Below are 12557 nucleotides of genomic sequence, written 5' to 3'. Positions count from 1 at the left end.
GAACTATTGAAAAGGCCCTTGAGTGGACAGGTGGTGAGCGTTCTGGTTGCCAATGATGCCATAGGTACACCGATGAAAGAATGATTGGAAATATGAATTCAACCGGATATTTTGGAGGATTATGATCAGTGATACTATAGTTTCATTAAAAGATTGTTGTGAAGTCAGCTAAATCTGTAAAACAGGCAATTTCATATTGGGTATGTAAGTGGTGTGACTATCTTGAAGTTTGCATGAAGCGCCAGCTAGGGGACCTGGGAACTCTTTTCCCTAGTACCTGGGACAAAACATAAGCAAATTCCTAATTGGATCCCACTACAGTGGTTGGGTGGTTGGCTAACCCATGGGACTCGATGGGGTTAGGCTAGACTGACGGATCCCTAAAATGAGACTCAACTCTGTTATGGTACGATAGATGAAGTAAATCTTGGACAGTCTTTGTTCTATGGAAAAGAATCAACGGATATGCCTCTCGATGAGGAAAAAAGCGTTGGTCTCTATGATCCAAGTGCAAGTCTTTTCCTTGATCTGACTATGTGACTTACGGGTTCGATCGGATCAGTTTGGTTATTAAGGGACCTCGACTACGTTAGAATAAAAAGATCCTGGAGGAACCGCCCGTGCTTTCTGGGCGAGGGAAGTTTTTCCGGGTTCCGATTTTGAAAGAACCGAGGGATTAGTCTCTTGTCCGGATATCCGTGGGCGAGGCCCCGAGTGAGAGGTTCTACCCTGCGCAAGAAGTGCTACTTCCGCTGCTAGCAACCCTGAATTCGTTGCACGGATGGGCCAGGGATCTTTCAGCTGGTATCAGAGCGAATTGGCTAAAGTGGAACAACCGAGAAGCCAGAAATGTCAAAAATTTATGAAGTACCTGTAAAAGATTGTAATTGTGTGATGAAATTCATACAGATTGATATATAGAATGAAGATTCATAAATAGGTAATTGGGTCTTCAGATGGAAGTACCACAATTGTATGGAATCCTTGACTTGCTTGAGGCCTAGACATGATGGTATTTACCTTATAATTCCAAGGATCGTGACTACCCGTATATACCGAGGGTATAACTACGGCTCTTTACTGGCAATATATACGAGTAAATCTAAGACCTTGAAATAATAAGCAAAAATGCTATCTAGATGATGAATTTGAATGCTGGTTGATATGATTTTAAAATTCTGGTTGAAAAATAATGATTCCTGAATTCTAGTTAAAAGAAGATAAGTTTAACAAAGCCACAATGAGTTTATTTGGATTCTGATTGAAAAATAATGATTCCTGAATTCTAGTTGAAAGAAGATAAGTTTAACAAAGCCACAATGAGGATGAATGGGACGAATCCTAGTGATGATGATAATAACTGGAATGATGATTGTGACTTCATCAAATCCCTATGAGATTAGTGGATTGTGCTGACAGATTGCTACTGTTAACACTTGACCCAGTAAATCAAGTTAAGGGAGGACAAATTGAAAACCTGCATAACTGAAATTCCCGTGGAGGAATGTTCAGATGGAATTTTCGGTCTAATGGACCATTATTGTGTTAAGGATATGAATGATTTATTCTGAATGAATTGTTATCTGATAATGAGTTCTATACGAAGGGATCTTTATCCCAGGATTCTGTTGGGTTGACCAGACTATAAGGAACCCTAGAATCAGTTGAATCTTAAGGGAAAGAGTTGTCCTCCAGCTGCGAGATGAGGACATCTCGTGTTTTTTAAGTGGGGTAGGATGTAAGATTCCTCCCTCCAACTTTTGAGGTGTACAAGTGTAAGAACCTCTCCTTCTGATCTTGTATTTATTCCCCTCTCTAAAATAGAAGAAAGATCTTGTTTTACCCTGTTTTGGCCTGGAGAGAGAAAATGTCTAAAGAGAGGTAATCCAAAATTGAGATATTTTTTGATATAAAAATCCTCCTAGTGTCTAAAATGGTTTTCCCTGAAACAAAAATTCAAAAAGAACTTTCCAATGTGCTATTGGAATTAATTGAAAATGTGTATAAAGGACCTTAGCCTAAGGGTCTAGATTTTCAGAAATTTCTGGATTATGGTCCAATTAAGGTTTCTATGGGCCAATAGGATCAATCCAAGTGTGGGGAGGAGATAAATCCAATGAATAAAAGAAAATAACCAAAAATGAGTAAATACCCACATAAGATGAAGAGTTGATTGAGTACAAGGTTTATTAGTTAAAAACTATGAGATATTACTAAAAAAATGAGATATTTGGGTATAATGAATCATTTTTGACACCTTGGTAAGGAGGGGGGGAGACTTCAAGGTGGCGCCTATTTTACACATGTGGTAGAGTTTTTAACTCAAAAAATTTGTGATATTTTTATCTCTCCTCTCTCTTGGATCAAACCAAATCAAAAGGAAGCCAAACTAGGTCCAAATCTTGTCCAAATTTAGCCAAACTGAACTTGGAAAATTCTAGAACCTAGTTGGACTTGGTTAGAGGCCTCCCTCACCTATAAATAGATCCTTAGTCTTTTGTAAAAAAATCTCAGAACTATACTATGCCAGTATTACATTAAAATAATGATATTTTTTACTATCCCTTAAAAATCCTCTACTTTTGGAGAGAGTGGAGCCTCTCTCTCTCTCTCTCTCTCTCTCTCTCTCTTCAACCATCCTTGGAGCTTTCCTTTCAACACAATAACCAATTGATTGGTTGGGGACTTCTTCTAAGATAGAGAAGCAAGCAAAAACAAGAGGTGAAGTGTAATTTTAAGGTTTTTCTCTACTATTCTCAATGTTTTCACTTCTCAACCCCTCTCAAGCTTGAGAAGTTTCTAAATTAAGTGTTTATAATGCAAATCAAGCTTTTCTTAAGAGTTGTAATGAATAATGAAGAAAAGTTTACATTTATTCTTAATTAGGATGCTTTTTATGTTTATCTCTCTCTCTCTCCCAAAGAATGGTCATTCCTATGACCAATTGTGATGTGGATGTGGATGAGATGTGATGTAATGTAAAGAGATGTGGATGTGAATGTGATGTGGATGTGGATGAGATGTGATGTAATGTAAAGAGATGTGGATGTGGATGTGGATGTGGATGAGATCTGATGTGATGTAAGGAGATGTGGATGTGAATGTGATGTGGATGTGGATGAGATGTGATGTAATGTAAAGAGATGTGGATGTGAATGTGATGTGGATGTGAATGAGATGTGATGTAAAGAGAAGTGGATGTGAATGTGATGTGGATGCGGATGAGATGTGATGTGATGTAAAGAGATGTGGATGAGATGTGATGTAATGTAAAGAGATATGGATGTGGATGAGATGTGATGTGATGTAAAGAAATGTGGATGAAATGTGATGTGATGTGAATATATGTGGATGTGAAGTGATAAATGTGAATGTATGGATAGATGTGGATAGTCGTGTATGTGAATGATTGGATGGATGTGAATGAATGAGATGGGATGTGTCTGAATGAGATATAATGTGGATGTGATGTAAAGTGAATGGAATGAATGAGATATGATGTGGATAGATGTGGACGTGATGTAATGTGGATAGAATGTATGTGATGGAATGGGGATACAATGATATGTGATGTGATGTGAATCGAGATAGGTGAATGAATGAGATGTGATGTGAAATGGATGTGATGTGATATGATATAAATTGGGATAGATGTAAATGGATGATATGTGATGTGAATGGATGTGATGTGAATCGGGATAGATGTGAATAAATGAGATGTGATGTGAATGGATGAGATGTGATGGGATGTGAATCGGGATAGATGTGAATGAATGAGATGTGAGGTGAAATGGATGTGATGTGATGTGGATCGGGGTAGATATGAATGGATGAGATGTGAATGAATGTGATGTGATGAGATGTGGATATGGGTAGATGCGAGTGGATGAGATGTGATGAGTATAAATGTGAAAAGATGGAAAATGATGTGATTGGATGAGAATGGATGAAGGACGATGGGAATACATATGATTGGACTTGGATTAAGTAATGTGGATTGATGTGGAACAATGTGGAAAGACGAGAGTTCGTTATAGAAACTATATTTATGACCTGTTTTTAAATGGCTGTTTTATGTTAAGAATGCTGGGGAAGCATTTTGACCATCTTGTGAATGAGGTCGTGGAGACCTAAGTGATAAAGTTGCAACAACTGATGGAGAGTCAACGGAGGACATCTCGCGTAGCACGGTCGGTCGAGGTCTTGACCAGCCTCGGTTCGATTTAAATGGTGAGCTTCCGGTACGGTGGATGAGGGACCAAGGAAACGGCCTATGAGTGAAGCGCTAGGTGACCTACGAAGGATCCTAGAGAGTGCTATGCCCATACAATGCTTGGGCTCTGGGTCATCGAAGATACCCATGCGTGCGTCGAGAAAGATATTGGAACAAGGAGTAAGAGTTGTTTTCTGAATTCGGGCATAGATCTGGTTGATTAACCTTGCTGGGCCTTAAACGGATGAGTCCATGGCTCTTTTATATGGATCTTTTGGTTGATCTTGCTGATCTTCAACGGAGAGTCCATCTGGATTTTTATAAGTGAATATATTTTCGGGTACTATGAGCTAAGAACTATTGAAAAGGCCCCTGAGTGGACAGGTGGTGAGCGTTCTGGTTGCCAATGATGCCATAGGTACACCGAAGAATGATTGGAAATGAGAATTCAACCGGATATTTTGGAGGATTATGATCAGTGATACTATGGTTTCATTAAAAGATTGTTTTAAAGTCGGTTGAATCTGTCAAACAGGCAATTTCATATTGGGTGTGTAAGTGGTGTGACTATCTTGAAGTTTGCATGAAGTGCCGGCTAGGGGCCTAGGAACTCTTTTCCCTCTTGTACCCGGGACAAAACATAACCAAATTCCTAATTGGATCCCATCACTACAGTGGTTGGGAGGTTGGCAAACCCATGGGACTGGATGGAGTGATGGATCCCTAAAATGAGACTCAATTCTGTTATGGTACGATAGATGAAGTAAATCCCAGACAGTCCTTGTTGTATGTAAAAGAATCAATAGATGTGCCTCTCGAGATGAGGAAAAAAGCATTGGTCTCTATGATCCAAGTGCAAGTCTTTTCCTTGATCTGACCATGTGACTTACGGGTTCGGTCGGACCAGTTTGGTTAGTGATGACCTTGACTACGTTAGAATAAAAATATTCTAGAGGAATCGCCCGTGCTTTTAGGGCAAGGGAAGTTTTTTCGAGTTCGGTTTTGGAAGAACCGAGGGATTAGTCTCTTGTCCGGATATCCGTGGGCGAGGCCTCGAGTGAGAGGTTCTCCCGTGTGCAGCAAGAAGTGCTACTTCCACTGCTAGCACCCCCAAATTCGTTGCGTGGAGGGGGCAGGGATCTTTCAGCTGGTATCAAAGCGAATTGGCTAAAGTGGAACAACCGAGAAGCCAGAAATGTCAAAATTTATGAAGTATCTGTAAAAGATTGTAATTGTGTGATGAAATTCATACAAACTGATATTCAAAATGAAGATTCATAAATAGGTAATTGGGTCTTCAGATGGAAGTATCGCAATTGTCTGGAATCCTTGACTTGCTTGAGGCCTAGACATGATGGTATTTACTTTATAATTCTAAGGACCATGACTACCCGTATGTACTGAGGATATAACTACAGCTCTTTATTGGCAATATATACGAGTAAATCTAAGACCTTGAAATAATAAGCAAAAATGCTATCAAGATGATGAATTTGAATGCTGGTTGATATGATTTTAAAATTCTGGTTGAGAATTGATGAGTTGATTTGGAATCTGATTGAAAAATAATGATTCCTGAATTCTAGTTGAAAGAAGATAAGTTTAACAAAGCCACAATGAGGATGAATGGGACAAATCCCAGTGATGATGATAATAACTGGAATGATGATTGTGACTTCAACAAATCCCTATGAGATTAGTGGATTGTGCTAACAGATTGCTACTATTAACACTTGACCCAGTGGATCAAATTAAGGGAGGACAAATTGAAAACCTGCATAACTGAAATTCCCGTGTGGAGGAATGTTCAGATGGAATTTTTGGTCTAATGGACCATTATTATATTAAGGATATGAATGATATATTCTGAATGAATTGTTCTCTGATAATGAGTTCTATATGAAAGGATCTTTATCCCAGGATTCTGCTGGGTTGACAAGACTATAAGGAACCCCAGAATCAGTTGGATCTTAAGGGAAAGAGTTGTCCTCCAGCTACTACGAGATGAGGACATCTCGCATTTTTTAAGTGGGGTAGGATGTAACATTTCTCCCTCCAGCTTTTGAGGTGTACAGGTGTAAGAACCTCCCCTTCTAATCTTGTAATTATTCCCCTCTCTAAAATAGAAGAAAGATCCTGTTTTACCTTGTTTTGGCTTGGAGAGAGAAAATGTCTAGAGAGAGGTAATCCAAAATTGAGATATTTTTGAATATATGGTTTCCTCTAAAGCAGAAATTCAAAAAGAATTTTCCAATGTGCAATTGGAATTAATTGAAAATGTGTATAAAGGACCTTAGCCTAAGGGTCTAGATTTTTAGAAATTTTTGGATTATGGTCTAATTAAGGTTTCTATGGGCCAATAGAATCAATCCAAGTGTGGGGAGGAGATAAATACAATGAATAAAAGAAAATACCCAAAAATGAGTAAATGCCCACATAAGATGAAGAGTTGACTGAGTACAAGGTTTATTAGTTAAAAACTATGAGATATCACTAAAAAAATGAGATATTTTGGTATAATGATACATTTTTGACACCTTGGTAAGGAGGGGGGGAGACTTCAAGGTGGTGCCCATTTCACACATGTGGTGGAGTTTTTAACTCAAAAAAGTTGTGATATTTTTATCTCTCCTCTCTCGTGGATCAAACCAAATCAAAAGGGAGCCAAACTAGGTCCAAATCTTGTCCAATTTCAGCCAAACTGAACCTCGAAAATTCTAGAACCTAGTTGGACTTGGTTAGAGGCCTCCCTCACCTATAAATAGATCCTTAGTCTTTTGTAAAAAAATCTGGGAACTATACCATGCCAGTATTATATTAAAATAATGATATTTTTTATTATCCCTTAAAAATCCTCTACTTTTGGAGAGAGTGGAGCCTCTCTCTCTCTTCAACCATCCTTGGAGCTTTCCTTTCAACACACTAACCAATTGATTGGTTGTGGGCTTCTTCTAAGATAAAGAAGCAAGCAAAAACAAGAGGTAAAGTGTAATTTTATGGTTTTTCTCTACTATTCTCAATGTTTTCAATTTTCAACCCCTCTCAAGCTTGAGAAATTTCTAAATTAAGTGTTTAGAGAAGCAAGCAAAAACAAGAGGTAAAGTGTAATTTTATGGTTTTTCTCTACTATTCTCAATGTTTTCAATTTTCAATCCCTCTCAAGCTTAAGAAGTTTCTAAATTGAGTGTTTATAATTCAAATCAAGCTTTTCTTAAGAGTTGTAATGAATAATTAAGAAAAGTTTACATTTATGCTTAATTAGGATGCTTTTTATGTTTATCTCTCTCTCCTCCAAGGAATGGTCATTCCTATGACCAATTCTCTATTCAATTGATGCTTCTCATGGAGAGATTCTCAATTCACAAATCAAACTCTAGGCTTGTGAAGCTAGAGGTTAAGAAAATGATTTTTTATACTTATATGCTAGTAAATTATGGTAATCTTATGATTTAAAACATCACATCACATCACATCACATCCACATCCCCTTACATCACATCACATCACATCCACATCCACATCACATTCACATCTACATCCCCTTACATCACATCACATCTCATCCAAATCCACATCACATTCACATCTACATCCCCTTACATCACATCACATCTCATCCAAATCCACATCACATTCACATCCACATCTCTTTACATTACATCACATCTCATCAATATCCACATCACATCCACATCCCCTTACATCACATCAGATCTCATCCACATCCACATCTCTTTTCAGCACATCACATCTCATCCACATCCACTCACATCCTATCGCATCCCATTTACATCTTATCACATCCATTCACATCCTATCGCATCCCATTTACATCTTATCACATCTTTTCACATCCTATCGCATCCCATTCACATCTTATCGCATCCATTCACATTCTATCACATCCCATTTACATCTTATTCCCATTTAGTAGCTTTTCCTATATCGATACTGATACTGGGACTTTTTCTAAATTTCTGCCAATTGCTTGGCTTAGATAAAGGTTCTTTTTCTCGAATGAATTGTATTTAATATTCCTCTTTTGAATAAAAGAATTCGTGGGATTTACAAAAATCAATTCTACCCATATTTTCACTTTTGATAAATATTCATAAATTGAATTATACTAAAAATTTCCATTTAATTTCTTGGATCTCAAATATCATGGGAATTCCTCTTTTTACATTTAATTGCTTGAATTCTAAATGTCGTGGGAATTCCTCTTTTATCATCAAATAAATTTATCTAAAATTTCTATTTTCTTTAATAAAAATATCCATCAATTCAATATGCCAAGAATTTCACTTTTACTATTTAAATGATTGAATTCTAAATGTCATGGGAATTCCTCTTTTATCATTTAAATATTTCTCATCAAATAAATTTATCTAAAATAAAATATCAATTAATTCCAATATGCTAAGAATTTCACTTTTACTATTTAAATGATTGAATTCCAAATGTCATAAGAATTCCTCTTTTATCTTTTAAATATTTCTCATGCATAAAATAAATTTATCTAAAATTTCTCTTTGAATTTAAATTAAATATCCATTAATTCTAATATGCTAAGAATTTCACTTTTACTATTTAAATGATTGAATTCCAAATGTCATGGGAATTCCTCTTTTATCATTTAAATATTTCTCATGCATAAAATAAATTGATCTAAAATTTTTCTTTGAATTTAAATAAAATATCCATTAATTTCAATATGCTAAGAATTCCACTCTTCCTATTTAAATGATTGAATTCCAAATGTCATTGGAATTCCTCTTTTATCATAAAGAGAAAATTACCATAATTTTCTCTTTTCTTAATTATTTAATTATACATAAACCTTAAAAATGCGATGAAAATCATTCTTTTAGCCTTGGATATTCAATCCTAGAATATGGTAGGAAGTCTGCATAAGAATGAATTATGTATCAATTTCTTAAAAAATTTACCATAGCTCCGCTGTTATTACTAACAATTTTTAATATTTTTGAAAAGATTAAGACTTAGTAATGTAATTATGATAGTATAACTATCTTTTAACTTTAAATCCAATTTATGGATTTAACTCATAAGATTACCAGAATTTACTAGCATATAAGTATAAAAAACCATTTTCTTAACCTCTAGCTTCACAAGCCTAGAGTTTGATTTGTGAATTGAGAATTTCTCCATGAGAAGCATCAATTGAATAGAGAATTGGTCATAAGAATGACCATTCTTTGGGGGAGAGGGAGATAAACATAAAAATCATCCTAATTAAGCATAAATGTAAATTTTTCTTTATTATTCATTACAACTCTTAAGAAAAGCTTGATTTGCATTATAAAAACTTAATTTAGAAACTTCTCAAGCTTGAGAGGGGTTGAGAAGTGAAAACATTGAGAATAGTAGAGAAAAATCATAAAATTACACTTTACCTCTTGTTTTTGCTTGCTTCTCTATCTTAGAAGAAGCCCCCAACCAATCAATTGGTTAGTGTGTTGAAAGGAAAGCTCCAAGGATGGTTGAAGAGAGAGAGAGGCTCCACTCTCTCCAAAAGTAGAGGATTTTTAAGGGATAATAAAAAATATCATTATTTTAATGTAATACTGGCATGGTATAGTTCCCAGATTTTTTTACAAAAGACTAAGGATCTATTTATAGGTGAGGGAGGCCTCTAACCAAGTCCAACTAGATTCTAGAGTTTTCCAGGTTGAGTTTGGCTGAATTTGGACAAGATTTGGACCTAGTTTGGCTTCCTTCTTTTGATTTGGTTTGATCCACGAGAGAGGAGAGATAAAAATATCACAATTCTTTTGAGTTAAAAACTCCACCACATGTGTGAAATAGGCACCACCTTGAAGTCTCCCCCCCTCCTTACCAAGGTGTCAAAAATGTATCATTATACCGAAATATCTCATTTCTTTAGTAATATCTCATAGTTTTTAACTAATAAACCTTGTACTCAGTCAGTTCTTCATCTTATGTGGGCATTTACTCATTTTTCGGTATTTTCTTTTATTCATTGGATTTATCTCCTCCCCACACTTGGATTGATCCTATTGGCCCAGAGAAACCTTAATTGGACCATAATCCAAAAATTTCTGAAAATCTAGACCCTTAGGCTAAGGTCCTTTTATGCACATTTTCAATTAATTCCAATTGCACATTGGAAAGTTCTTTTTGAATTTTTGTTTCAGGGAAAACCATTTTAGACACTAGGAGGATTTTTATATCCAAAAATATCTTAATTTTGGATTACCTCTCTCTAGATATTTTCTCTCTCCAGGCCAAAACAGGATCTTTCTTCTATTTCAGAGAGGGGAATAATTACAAGATCAGAAGGGGAGGTTCTTACACCTGTACACCTCAAAAGCTGGAGGGAGGAATCTTGCATCCTACCCCACTTTAAAAACGCGAGATGTCCTCATCTCGCAATTGGAGGACAACTCTTTCCCTTAAGATCCAACTGATTCTAAGGTTCCTTATAGTCTGGTCAACCCAACAGAATCCTGGGATAAAGATCCCTTCATATAGAACTCATTATCAGATAATAATTCATTCAGAATATATCATTCATATCCTTAACACAATAATGGTCCATTAGATCGAAACATTCCTCCACGAGAATTTCAGTTATGCAGGTTTTCAATTTGTCCTCCCTTAACTTGATCCACTGGGTCAAGTGTTAACAGTAGCAATCTGTCAGCACAATCCACTAATCTCATAGGGATTTGCTGAAGTCACAATCATCATTCTAGTTATTATCATCATCACTGGGATTCGTCCCATTCATCCTCATTGTGGCTTTGTTAAACTTATCTTCTTTCAGCTAGAATTCAGGAATCATTATTTTTCATTCACAATCCAAATCAACTCATCAATTCTCAACCAAAATTTTAAAATCATATCAACCAGCATTCGAATTCATCATCTAGATAGCAATTTTGCTTATTATTTCAAGGTCTTAGATTTACTCGTATATATTGCTAGTAAAGAGCTGCAGGTATACCCTCGTCGGTATATACGGGTAGTCACGGTCCTTGGAATTATAAGGTAAGTACCATCATGTCTAGGCCTCAAGCAACTCAAGGATTCCATACAATTGCGGTACTTCTATCTGAAGACCCAATTACCTATTTATGAATCTTCATTCTGAATATCAATTTGTATGAATTTCATCACACAATTACAATCTTTTACAGGTACTTCATAAATTTTTGACATTTCTGGCTTCTTGGTTGTTCCACTTTAGCCAGTTCACTCTGATACAAGCTGAAAGATCCCTGCCCCCTCCGCGCAATGAATTCGGGGGTGCTAGTAGCGAAAGTAGCACTTCTTATTGCGCAGGGCAGAACCTCTCACTCGAGGCCTCGCCCCACGGATATCCGGATAAGAGACTAACCCCTCGGTTCTTCTCCAAACCGAACCCGGAAAAACTTCCCTCGCCTAGAAAGCACGGGTGATGCCTCCAGGATATTTTTATTCTAGCGTAGTCAAGGTCATCTCACTAACCAAACTGATCCGACCGAACCCGTAAGTCACATGGTCAGATCAAGGAAAAGACTTGCACTTGGATCATAGAGACCAACGCTTTTTTCCTCATCAAGAGGCACAGCCGTTGATTCTTTTCCATAGAACAAGGACTGTCCGAGATTTACTTCATCTATCGTACCATAACAGAATTGAGTCTCATTTTAGGGATCCATCAATCCAGCCTACCCATCTAGTCCCATGGGTTAGCGCCCAACCATTGTAGTGATGGGATCCAATTAGGAATTTGGTTATGTTTTGTTCTGGGTACCAGGGAAAAGAGTTCCGAGGCCCCCTAGCTGGCGCTTCATGCAAACTTCAAGATAGTCACACCACTTACACACCCAATATGAAATTGCCTGTTTCACAGATTCACCCGACTTTAAAACAATCTTTTAATGAAACTGTAGTATCACTGATCATAATCCTCCAAAATATCCGATTAAATTCTCATTTCCAATCATTCTTTCATCGGTGTACCTATGGCATCATTAGCAACCAGAACGCTCACCACCTGTCCACTCAGGGGCCTTTTCAATAGTTCCGAGCTCATAGTACCCGAAAATATATTCACTTATAAAAATCCAGATGGACTCTCCGTTTAAGATCAGCAAGATCAAGCAGCAGATCCATATAAAAGAGCCATGGACTCATCTGTTGATGAGGACCACCAAGGTCAATCAACCAGATCCATACCCGAATTCAGAAAACAACTCTTACTCCTTGTTCCAATATCTTCCTTGATGCATGCGTGGGTATCTTCGGCGACCCAGATCCCGAGCACCGTATGGTGAGTACCCTCTAGGATCCTTCGCATGTCACCTAGCGCTTC

This window comes from Cibotium barometz, chromosome 5 (genome assembly GCF_041138505.1).
Source record: "Cibotium barometz isolate CiBa-2024 chromosome 5, ASM4113850v1, whole genome shotgun sequence".
Lineage (NCBI taxonomy): Eukaryota > Viridiplantae > Streptophyta > Polypodiopsida > Cyatheales > Cibotiaceae > Cibotium > Cibotium barometz.
The sequence above is the reverse complement of the archived record's forward strand: the minus strand, read 5'-3'. Positions refer to the sequence as shown.